Raw genomic sequence first — 12,389 nt, 5'->3', positions numbered from 1 at the left:
GTGTGTGTGTGTGTGTGTGTACTGATGTATTCCTTCCTTACGGTGTGTGGATGTATGCGAAAGTCTCAGTGCAGTCGTTGCCGCTGCTGGTGCCACCGCAGCTCCCTGCGTTGCGCGCTGGACGGACGCTCCCGCCTGTAGGCACCGCTGCCGCCGCGCTCAGGAGATCTCCACCATTTACTGCGCTGACGTCAAGGCTCCGAGGGATCAGCAGGTGCTACAGGGTCCTAGAGAGAGAGAGGGAAAGACAGAGACCCCGCCCAAGCGGGGCGTAGACAGGGTTTGAAAAATACCAGGTGCTGAGCCCAAATTGCCCTAAAATTTTAGTTTAGTTTAGAAATTATGGTCTAAAATAATAACTGTTGTTTCTTTAAGCTCAGCATAAGATGAGACTGAGACTTTATAGAGGGGGAATTGACAACACAACATTAACAAGTAGAACGTGTATAATCACAGTTAAACCAGCGTTAGTAAACTTTAGCACAGTATATACAGTAGCCAGACTGAATGACAGCAAATTAAGTTACAGTAATTGTAATTTAAACCTGCAATAACCTTTTTGTTTTTTTTGGCAATTACTTTTATAATTATTTTGTTTGAAACCAAAAACCGAATTCACAGAGTTTTTAATTCTAAAGCTAAGGTAGCTAGCTGTTGTGCAACGGCCACTGTGGCCATAACTATGGGACAGTGTTTTATGCTAACACTTAGCATAACACACTAGCGGATAGTGCAACACTTGCACACCTACAGAAGAGTCATAAAATCAGTCAACGTACTCAATAATGTCTGCTGTACAACAATATCTAGCTAAAGTTAAGCTAACGTTAGCTAACATTAGCTATCAGTCACACTGGACCAAAATAAGGCTGTATTAACTAAACCCCTGAATGTATTGAATTGAGCAAGGACGTGTTGTATCGCTAATACATTCTGCTTTTTATTTGTCAGATGAAGAATGGTTTATTGCCTCATTTGAAAGTAATGAAAACCCACTTGTTTCAGGTTTGAGTAGTGTCACCTTGAAACTGCAAAATAAGGAAGATGGGTGCATCATTGAAGAAAATGTAATACATTTAGGAAAATTGATCATTGGAAAGGAGATAAATTATCTGACCTCATTAGCCCTTTATTCCCACATGCCTTCAGAAAGATTAGCTTTTGGGATTCATTTTGACATTAAATATTAAAGACTTCTTTTGCAGTGGAGGAAGAACCAAAGAGCAGAAGAGAGAGGGAGAGCAAACATGGTGATGAACAGGAGAAAGTGGGAGGCACATGAAGGAATATAATTGTTTCCTCTGCATACTAATGCCAAAGCCAGAGATGAGACAGAGAGAGACAGGAGGAAGGAGGCCAAGAAAGCAGAGGTGAGCAGGTTTAGGGAGGGAGAGCCATCCGTATGATTATTCAACCAGAAAGAAAGGAAGGGTGGAGAGACTGATGGCCTTGTTTACCCTCCATCAGGACAATAATGAGTGATGATGAGGGAGAGACAGGAGAGCAGAGCAAAGAGCAGGGGAGGAGAGGAGAGGAGAGGGCAATAGATAGAGGTGAAAGAGATGGGGTATTAATAGAGGTCTTAATGAACAGACTTACTGTTGATCCACATCAGTTATTCACAGCTGAAAACACCTCCTGTCACTATTTTATCTCAGACACCACCTCTCAGATAAAAACATCAAACCCATCTGCTTTGCTTTTATCAAATAAAGAGATAAATAGTAGAAATGAGTAGAATATACTGTCGCCTGTCTGAAAAGAGAGACCTGAAGGGCCCTATAATGCAGACGGATAGCTAGACGAGGTGTGGCTACTAAATAATGAGACTAATGCTGGCTTAAATTATACTTTAAAGAAATGTAATAGTGACTCAGTAACTGTTATTTATGATATTCAGGAGCTGTTATGCAAGGGAGGTGATTCTGTTAAATTACTTTCTCAATAAAGTAAAAGCTTCACAAGCCTTCCACTGCAACTTTATCAAGGACATTTTTTATTCCTCACTTTGCTTCGAGACCAATATTGACTTTCAGTGGAAGAATAATGAACGCACTCGACAAATTGTATTTATGTTCTTTATGAGCTGACAGATCCAAGGGGGACACGAAGTACAGTCTTATCCTGATTGTAAATGAATGGAAAACTCCAGGGACAGACAAAGATGTGCAGTGGAGTTTTCACCCTAATGTTTTCAACCTAAATGTATCAATCCTCAAGCTAAAGAAAATGCTTGCGTTGATTTTTTAAACATTTTTTTATGGGACAGTCTCACACTAGGGAGGGTGATAATGTCAAACAAGAAATAAAAAGCTATAAAAAGTACTTTATAGTTTCAGATACATTATTCTTTACTTTATACTTTGACATAAATTATCATTGTTCAGATATTTTGATTAAATTTTCAGAATATAAATTGGCAGCCATAGCAATCTCAACAAACGTCCAGCCAGCCTACATCCACTGCATACATGAATACAAAATACAAAGAGAATAAAAGAGTGGAAAAAATACTCCTTTGTGTTGCAGGTAAACATTGGGAACCATTGGTTTATGAGGTGGTGAGAAGTTTTCCATCTGAGAAAAACAAATTGTCAAGCAGGAGGTGTGGAGAAGGCCACAACTATAACTTGGTTAGTGGTGATCTTTATGTTTTTTTAATCAGTGTCCATCTGACCTGAATCATTTTAGGACTACACAATGGCTACATACATGTTTTCATGACAGAGTCCTGTATGTGCACGACTCTTCTGCAGGCAATGGAACAGGCATGTGATGATATTGATGAGGGTGCTTCTTCCGTGGCTGTCTGGCCAGGGAAGATGTTGCATGTGGCTTTGATGAGGTGCTGTGGCCAAGAAACAGCCTAAATATATTTATTTCCTGTTTTTTTTTTTTTCAAACTTTGTTTCAACAGTATTTGTGTTTCTGCACATATTTCTGTAGACTTGAACAATTTCTCTCTGCAGAATTCTCTGCACACAGAACTATGATGACAAGGCCACAGAGGATGAAAGTGCTTTCGACTGAGCACAACAGTATGTGCTATTTGGTGCAGAAGTGTTTATGTAGTTTTGAATGCAGTGCTTCATTTTGCAGGATATATGAGGTGTTCTGCACTTTGGCTGTGTGGTTTTTGTGGTTTTCTGAGTTGTGTTTTTGAGAAAATGAGCCCTGCTTAAACAATCCTAAAAAAAATCTGTAATGTGTCAAACGGATGGGGACAGTAAAAAACAAGCGGTCGCCAGTGTCTGTGCCACCAGAGGGACGGACAGACTGTGTCTCTCAGTTGCTGTAATTCACAGAACCACCAGCCATCTGAAACCACGTACCACTCATCCGGTACCAAAAGTGATGTCTTGATATTTTAACTTTTTGGAAAGGAATGACCCAATTTTTCTGTTTCATGCACTCATCAACAGAAGGTCAGCAGCTGTGGCCACAGACATTGGAAACTATAAATTATAGGAGGTATTCTGTTGTAGAGGTGGGTCCTTCTATTAATATGGCACTTTGTTACAATCTGAGCTTATTGACTGTGACTTCTGTTTGATTATTATTGCCCTTTTAATGGCCAGTTGTTAACATAACAGATGGTAGTCTGGTGGTGCCGTGGTGTAATAAATAGCTGATATCAAACTGATGCAAAGAGAATGGATGAATCACGCTCGCGCAAAACAGAACAGGATCAAATGTGATGATTTTGTTCATCTGTCCCAAACAAAATGATTTTATTCCATCGCTTCATCATGACTTTAACTTTAAAAGAGGGTGTCATGAAGAAAGCACCGCTGAGGTGTTCGAGTGTCTGGACCAGATGGCAGAACATAAGCAGGAATACTGAATAAGAGCATCCTTCACACCTCTAACAACTACTTCCCATGTACTCTTGCACTTGGTGCCCTACACCCGACTTCCGTTGCTCAGAGGTAAATAGTGGCAGATTGTTGTTACACCTGGCAGTGTCCAAATGTGAATGCATGTAAGTGTGCGCTTGTAGAGGCGAGGGACTGTTTAAACAACAACATGCAGCTCAGTCTATTTTCCCCGGATCAATAAAGGTGAAAAACAACAGCACACAATTAACTGTGCCGCCCGGCCCAACGCTGGACCAGCCAATAAATCTTAGAGAAGTGTTAGAGGAAGTAAAACAACTGTTATTTAATTCATATACAGGTTTGAAATGTGCAAGTGATTTAAATTAAACTCTCTTTAAAATGTACTAAATGTAGTGACTAATATGTAGTTTAGAAAGAGGAGTTCAAACTATACTGATGTAAGTTAAAAAGTTGTTTAGAGAAATGGATTATTGATCTGATGTGTGGAAATTATGGGCAGTAAAAGATAAAAATATGTACATGATTAAAATAGGAATGTAAGTCAAAATTAATATTAATAAAAATATGCATGGTAAGTTAAAACATTTCTACTCAGTATCTCATTACATTTTTACTTAAAAACTCTAATGCTGGGATAGTAAAATGTTGCCTTCACAAGTCAAATTATGACTTACTAATAGTTTTGACTTGTCATAATTTAGATTTAATATATTATAATAATTCATAAATCTGAAAATTTGAAATTCATTAAGTGACTTACTAAAATGTATAATTTGACTCACTAAATCAAAATTTAGAATGACTGACTGGCTAACCTCCATACACCTCCAACTCACAGTCAATGCACCTTCAGGGTTTGAGCCATCGAGATTCACGTTGACCGACTGACCTATCGAATCGCCCTGTATCTCTGTCCCTGTCTCGCTGTCCCTGTCTCGCTGTCCCCTCCTAAAGCAGACCCTGGTCCTGACAGCTGGTCCTATCAGCTATATGTCATTGTTTTTGTGATGCCCTCACTATGTTGATTAGAGCATATACTGTCCTATACATGAACAAAATAAAGTTTGTATCTCTTAATTGTTTAGTCATTTTTGACGTCATATATAACTCAAAGATCACACTCACAGTGTATATCTTTGTAGGTCATTGGCCTCTGCTTCCAACATTAGAAACCACCATATTTGATCTAACCCAGGTCTTGCTATTACATAACACACGTGGCACTTGGGTTATGAAAATCAGATGAGCTCATTTGCATGTGCTATGTCAAACATGGGTATTAACTGATTTACAATTCGAGAGCTTCCTCACTGTGGACGCACCCTGGCCTAACTTTCACTCTTGAACACAAATATCTATTAGAAGGCTGAAGATTATAATACAAGTAAAATGTAAATTCCTTGTCCAGATGGGGAGAAATGCTTCTAATAACAATAGTAAGTACTTGTGAGTGGAGGACGTCAGCGTCAAGGACACTTGAGCAGCTGCTGGAAGCCCTGCTGTTCAGATGAGACACCTGAGGAAGTCATAGTCCAGGGTGATCTGTCCACCTGTACAAAATCAATACAGACATGGATGGATGGATTATGGATTAAACAAACAACATGTTAATTTGTGAGTTTATCAGTTAAGCTGTTTCCCCTTTCCCAGGTAAGGTAAGCTGCTGACTGCAGCTTCATACGGACTGTACAGACATGAAAGGGGCATCGATCCTCTCATCTAACTCTCAGCAAGAGAGGGATCAAACTTTTCTCTTTAAACGGGATGATGTGATCATACTTAGCCTTCTACAACTGAGGCATGGGAGGCAAAGACAGCTGAAGAAGTGGCCTTAGCTTAGCATTAGCTGAGTGATGTGGTGATGCGGTTCAGTAATGATCTAACTTTTGCTAAGTCTGCTATGAGATATAAGGGTAAGGTTCTAGGATAAGGTTCTACTCCGCCTCATTTCATAAAACTTTTCCACAGAGGTAGAACACACCTCAGAGCTTTTCAGATCACATCAGCATCAGTAGCAAAGGAATGAATAAAGTTGCGTATATGTTACAGGTTAAGCCAGTTCTTCGAAACATCCTCCCTCGCTAACCAAAGGCAGAGGTATGATAACATTTCCCCATTTAAAGCTCCATGTTTTCATCATCTCCTGTGTTTTATTTGAAGTGTTGATCCATAGGAAGATATTTATAGTGGTTTTAAGAACCAAAAACCATCTCAGTGTAGTTTTACATCTCCTCTCTCAGGCTTCTCTCTGGAGCTATAGTAACAACAGCTCAATGAGCCAATCAGAAGAGAGGAGGCTCTGAGCCTCTCTTCGAGTTACTTTCTTAGTCACACAACTACTCTGTTTGTCTGTGTGTTTTTTCACCCAGTCTCTTTGATTGTGAGGGACCTGTGCTATGCTTACTCGCATTGTTAAAACTTAATCACTGTAAATGTAGTAAATACAATGATCCTTATTGTATCCACTACTTTGTCTCTTTCCTTTTCCTTTATCTTGATTGTCATCATTACTGTCCCTGTCTCCCCTAGTCCACCTCGGAAACACAACACTACTGAAAATGCTAGCTTGGCTTATTTCATCAGTTGCGTTACCCTCTCTCTGTAGGTTGTAGTGGTCTGTCAAGATTTAAATAAAATCCTTTAGAATAATGGAAGTGGTTCAGTGAATGTGTATGCTGCCCTTGGCCTCCATACACACCTCCTTCACTTGTGTTAAGATCAGGAAGAGGATGAAGTAAATTAATTAGATACTACTGCATTCTAAATGTTGCTCGGTGACATCAACATACACCCCTACCACTGGGATATTGCTCTGCAAGCTACTATCACGCATAAATCAAGTGTGTTTTTGAGACAGTAAGCTAGTCACCCCAAATCACATTTGAATGGATAATGAGTGATCATAACTATTTGATGTTTTACAGAAAGGGATTCTTATGTTAAGATAATCAAAAATCATGACGATATAACAAGAGATAACTGAGCAAATGACAAATGGAAAAATAATGAGAACTAAAAAAATGGATTTTTCTACATCAAGTCTTTACAGAGGCTTTTTTTTCTGTTTGTACTTGATGATGAAGAAGTTTGGAGAGAGGGCTTTTTATGGGATTTACATACCCACACCACAGGAACACTATATAATAACCAGAGAATGTTTACTATTTGCATTTTGCCCTGCTGTGTGGTGGCTTTTGAATGTATATTCTCTTTATGTGTGTGCAGAAAATAAATGCTGTTATTGTGACTTTAAGACTTTGTAAGGAACCCATACTGTTTGATGTGTTAAAAACAAAAAGACATAAAAAGAGGTTACTTTGTTTTCCTTATGAGTTATGTCTCTACGTCTTGAGGCAGCTTAGACTCATGATGTGAGTACAATTTCTCAAAACCAGCAAATGCTCCCCTCAATGAAGATAATTTAAATTTTGTCTTGAAACAAGGTCAGGGAAAGACTAAATCCTCTGCAAAGTTTTTCATCTTCTTTCTACCATGTGCTCAATGATGGCTTTTTATAATGTTAGTTCATTAGCATATTTCATATCCTGCTGCCAAGCGTTTCCAGCTCTCTATCTATCTCCATCGGCAGCAGAGATGAGACACAGGTGCTGAATGCTCACTGAGGATAAGTCCATGAGAAAAAGGAACACACATGCTGGTAAACATACAAACAATGCTGGCTCATCATTCACCAAGATATGCATACACGACTATTAGTCAGGATAAAAAGCTTCAAAGAGTCATTGAAGCTGTTTCCAAATGTGTCGCACAAAATTCACTAACTAATGACTAATATCCATTACACAAAAACGCTGCTTCATCAAACACTTGAATGTACAAAGAGAGATAACTCCAAAAGTCATCATAGGCATGAAATATGTAACAATGTCTCTCACACTCACATATGTGATGACTTTTTATGTGTCAGAGCTCAGTTTTGAAGCAGTGAAAAAGGGGAGAGGATGAAAGTAGGGTTGAGCAGCTTGTTCTTTCTCCCCATCTCCTCTGTCATGTTCACCAGAGGGAGGGTTGATAGGTGTACGCGCATACACGCACAGACAGGCACACACATACACACTCTCACGCTCACAGGCATAAGTGTAGACGCACATGCAGCATTCGTTGAGAAGTGCCGCAGCAATAATTAGATTTCACTTCAAAGAAACATGCAGTTGTTTCAGTGGGAGATGAGGCTGATGTGTGGTTGGCTACTCAGACTACCAGGTGAGGAACTCTGGGTACTCTCAGACCTCTCTCCTCTGTCATAATATGGCAGGAAGGGCAGTGTTTTGTTATGCATTTCTATATGTGCTTGTGTATGTCTAGATATTCGACTGATAAGTAAGTTCCAGAATAATCTACTCCTCTGATTGAAATATTATCCATCACATTGACATCATACTAAGCAAGCAAGTCGTGATTAACTTGTACCCTACCCAGGGGCATCCTACCAGTTGGACGACCCTGGAAAACCTCCAATGCACAGGATGTCTGAGCTCCAAACTAAACTATCTACCCAGATAGCAAAATAAAATCCATCCAAAATAAATGGACCACATGCTTGTTTTCTTCTGGTCCAGAATACGCCCAGTTCCATGGACCAAATATGGCCCATATACAGTATGATTGTCAGATGCTACTTCCACATCTGGACTACACGCGCACACACAGAAAATCGGAGTCCCCAGATGGTACCCTTTCTAGAACCCCAAACAGAGTCAAGAAGGCCAGACATTCTGAACTACCACTCCGTGCATAAGCACAAACACAGTCAGAGCCTTTCTCCCACTAACCTTCAGTCACATGAAGGTGACCCTCTCGTTCTATGGGGACAACTCCAACACAGTGGTGCTCAGCCGGAGGCTCATGAAGCTCCGGTACCTCACACCCTGGGAAACTCTGGAAAAGAAGAGAGTCCAGCCCCTCCCCAGGAGTCTGGTTCCAGAGCCAGTGCTGTGCGTGACGGTGGGTCCAGCTATATCTAGTTGGTACTGCTCAACCTCCTGCTCCTTTCAGAGAGGTCACATTCCACTGTGCTAGAACTAGTCTATGATGCCAGGGAATGGCACGCCCAGGTCCCTGCCCTTGCCTGCTGCCCAGCTTGCATTACACAATTGTCAAAGTCACACTTGTCTAATGTCTTCGGTCTTGTGCCTGAAGACTGAAAACTTCTATAGCAATGCTGAGATTGGAAACTCGGAGGTGGTATGGTTACTACTGGTTATTAGAATGACTCTGCATTTCTACAGGCTTATGGCACTCTGTAGTGTCTCATTCATGAACCACTATGTGAGACCAGAATGGGAAATTGTTCTCAGAGTTTTGGACCAACATCACTATCTTACTCTAATTCTAAACTGCTGTGTGTGACTTCCACTTAGAGATGGTATGAGATTCAGTGTCATGTTGTTTTAGTTTCATTATGCCAATGTGTATTATTGTTCTACTGGCATATGCCACAAGAAAACTGTATGCCACTCCTGTCCCACTGACACATACCACCTCCCACTGTCTTATTACTATAATTACTGACACATGCCACTACTGACTATTGGTATATTCATGCTACACATTAAAATGACATGGAATGACAGCGATCCAATTGTAATAAAGCAAAGTGACTTTACAGCTGTGTGTGTATGTGCTGTTAAGATAATTACATTGTGTAGTGACAAGAGAGGATGATGTCAGACAAACTGACAACATTTGACGGAACAGTATCTTCCTCTTATACTCTTTTATCACCCACTCTCTCTGTCAAAACGACACACAGATGCATACACATTTCTCCTTTCTACTGGCAGGCTGTCAAATAATTTTGTGTGCATTTCAGAGAGAACCAGCCCCTGCTTAATTACTGCCACGCTAATTGAATTCCAGTGTGAGTGATGTATTGGGATAGGACTCTGTGACAGAATGAAAATGAAATAATATTAAGCAGCCAAGTAGATAATCCATTTAGGAATGTCTGGGAAACGAGAAGGATTAGTTAATGCAGCGCCATATGGCTTGGCTGTCAGAAGACATCAAAGCTGCTTGAAATCTAAATAGTTTTCATTCTTAGTCTCTCTTTCCCTCTCTCTCTCTCTTTTAAACTGGAATTCTTAAGTCTCTGACAAACAAACCCACCCCAGGCACATCAGAACATGCAGTCTGTTACTGTCCCCTGCTTAGTTATATTCAATATTTTTTGAATGAGCTGATGTTAGATTTTAGTTTTACTTGAGCTTTTGTATCAGAAGATGGTCCGACTGGAAAAACCTTGTATTTAAAAGAAAAGAGCTGAATAAGTTTGTTGTTGGAATAACAATAGCTTTCTAACAATTAAAACGGGGTACTGACACTTCTGCTAACTGTCAGCAACATTTGCATCAACCACAGGGTATTACTTGATGATGATGCACATGATAGAAAAGTATTGCAAACATCTTATTAACAATGATTTTTAGCCTGAAGGGTAATAATTACAGAAGCGTAATTCATTCACTTGAGAAAAAAAAAATCTGTTTTTTTTTTAATCATCTCAGAATTCTGAGATAATCATGTTGTTAATTCAGAAAAACACAGCATTTCTGGAGAGAAGTTTTCTTAAAGGTGCAATGTGTAACATGTGGTCAGATCTGGCCAGAACTTTAGTTGAAAATGAAAAAATGAACTAACACTATCAACATGCATTTCCCCTAGGTGAGATAAATAAAGTATCTATCTATCTATCTATCTATCTATCTATCTATCTATCTATCTATCTATCTAACAAAGTGTGAAGGAGCCACAGTGATGATGTCAATACCAACACCTCCATCTATTGTATTTCTGGTATCTACTGAAATGAGCCACTACCATGGATGTACTATAAGACCCCTACCCTTTCCATGTTGTAATACTACTTTATGACACTAGACGATGTGTGAGTCAGTGTAGCGTCTACTCTGCCCTCAGGCCCATGAAGAGGAACAGCCTCCTCCAGTTACACTACAGCTCCCGACTAAAAAAAAAGCTCCTGACTAGCATCACAGAAACACAGATGGCTGAAGCTCCTGAAAAATGATCTTCATCTCCATCCCAAAGGACCGCTCAGACAAGAAACCATGTTCAACGGTAAAGAAAAGAAGAAAACACGAGTAAATCCTGGTGTGGCTTCCCACCGCTGGAGACAGCTCTGGCCGAGTAAAGAGATGCAGTTTCATGCCAAGCTAACAACTTCACCATGTTGTAATCACTTTACATTACTGTTAGGAGATCAGGCTGGATTGAAAGTGCACTAGGCCTTTACATTTCTGAGGATATTTCAGCATACCTCTGTCTTTATCAGGACCTGAGCCAGAAAAGACACCCCTCCACCTGTCTCACCAATCACTTTTACAAGTCAGACAAAGAGACTGTTCCAGAACCAGCAGGTTCAGGATCTGCTTCTTCCCCCTGAGCTGTCACCCTGCACCACTTGTCTATACCACTGTGATTATATCAGAGCCACAGTGTATACAGTTGCAGATCAAAAAATTTAAAAGTTAGTAATTATCTTAAATAATCCGTAATTTAATTCAAAAAGGGAAACTTTCATGTATTCTAGATTCATTACATGTACAGTTAAATATTTCAAGCCTTTTTTTGTTTTAATTTCGATGAATATGGCTTACAGCTCATAAAAATCAATCATCGACACCCTCAGCAAGGAGGGTAAGCCACAGAAGGTCAACGCTGAAAGGGCTGGCTGTTCGCAGAGTGCTGTGTCGAAGCATATTCATGGAAAGTTGACTGGAGGGGAAAAGTATTAGAGGAAAAAGCACACATGCAACAGGCATGACTGCAGCCTTGAGAAGATTGTCAAGCAAAGCCGATTCCCAGATTCAGTCCTGCACCAAAGACGTCAGAAGCATCTTACCTGGCTTAAGGAGAAAAAGAAATGGACTGTTGCTCAGTGGTCCAAAGTCCTCTTCTCAGATGAAAGTAAATTTTGCATTTAATTTGGAAATCAAGGTCCCAGAGTCTGGAGGAGGAGTGTAGAGGCACAGAATTCAAGTTGCTTGAAGTCCAGTGTGAAGTTTCCGCAGTCTGTGGTGATTTGGAGAGCCATGTCATCTGCTGGTGTTGGTCCACTGTGTTTTATCAAGTCCAAAGTCAAAGCAGCCGTCTACCAGGAGATTTTAGAGTACGTCATGCTTCCGTCTGCTGACAAGCTTTATGGAGATGCAGATTTCTTTTCTCCATCAGGACTTAGCACTTGCCCACAGTGCCAAAACTATTACTAACTGGTTTGCTGACCATGATATTACTGTGCTTGATTGGCCAGTCAATTTGCCTGACCTGAACCCCATAGAGAATCTATGGGGTATTGTCAAGAAGAAAATGAGAAACACTTGACCGAACAATACAGACGAGCTGAGGGCCGCTATCAAAGCAACCTGGGCTACAATAACGGCCTTAGCAGTGCCACAGGCTGATCGCCTCCGTGCCACGCTGCATTGACGACCATGTATTGAGTGAATAAATGAACAGACTTTTCAGAACTTGAACATTTCTGTACTGTAAATCCTTTGATTGATCTTAGGA

Source organism: Seriola lalandi, unplaced genomic scaffold (assembly GCF_002814215.2).
Source record: "Seriola lalandi dorsalis isolate HSWRI2012SDOR001 ecotype SW California unplaced genomic scaffold, Sedor1 jcf7180002054850, whole genome shotgun sequence".
Lineage (NCBI taxonomy): Eukaryota > Metazoa > Chordata > Actinopteri > Carangiformes > Carangidae > Seriola > Seriola lalandi.
Note: the sequence above shows the minus strand (reverse complement) of the source record.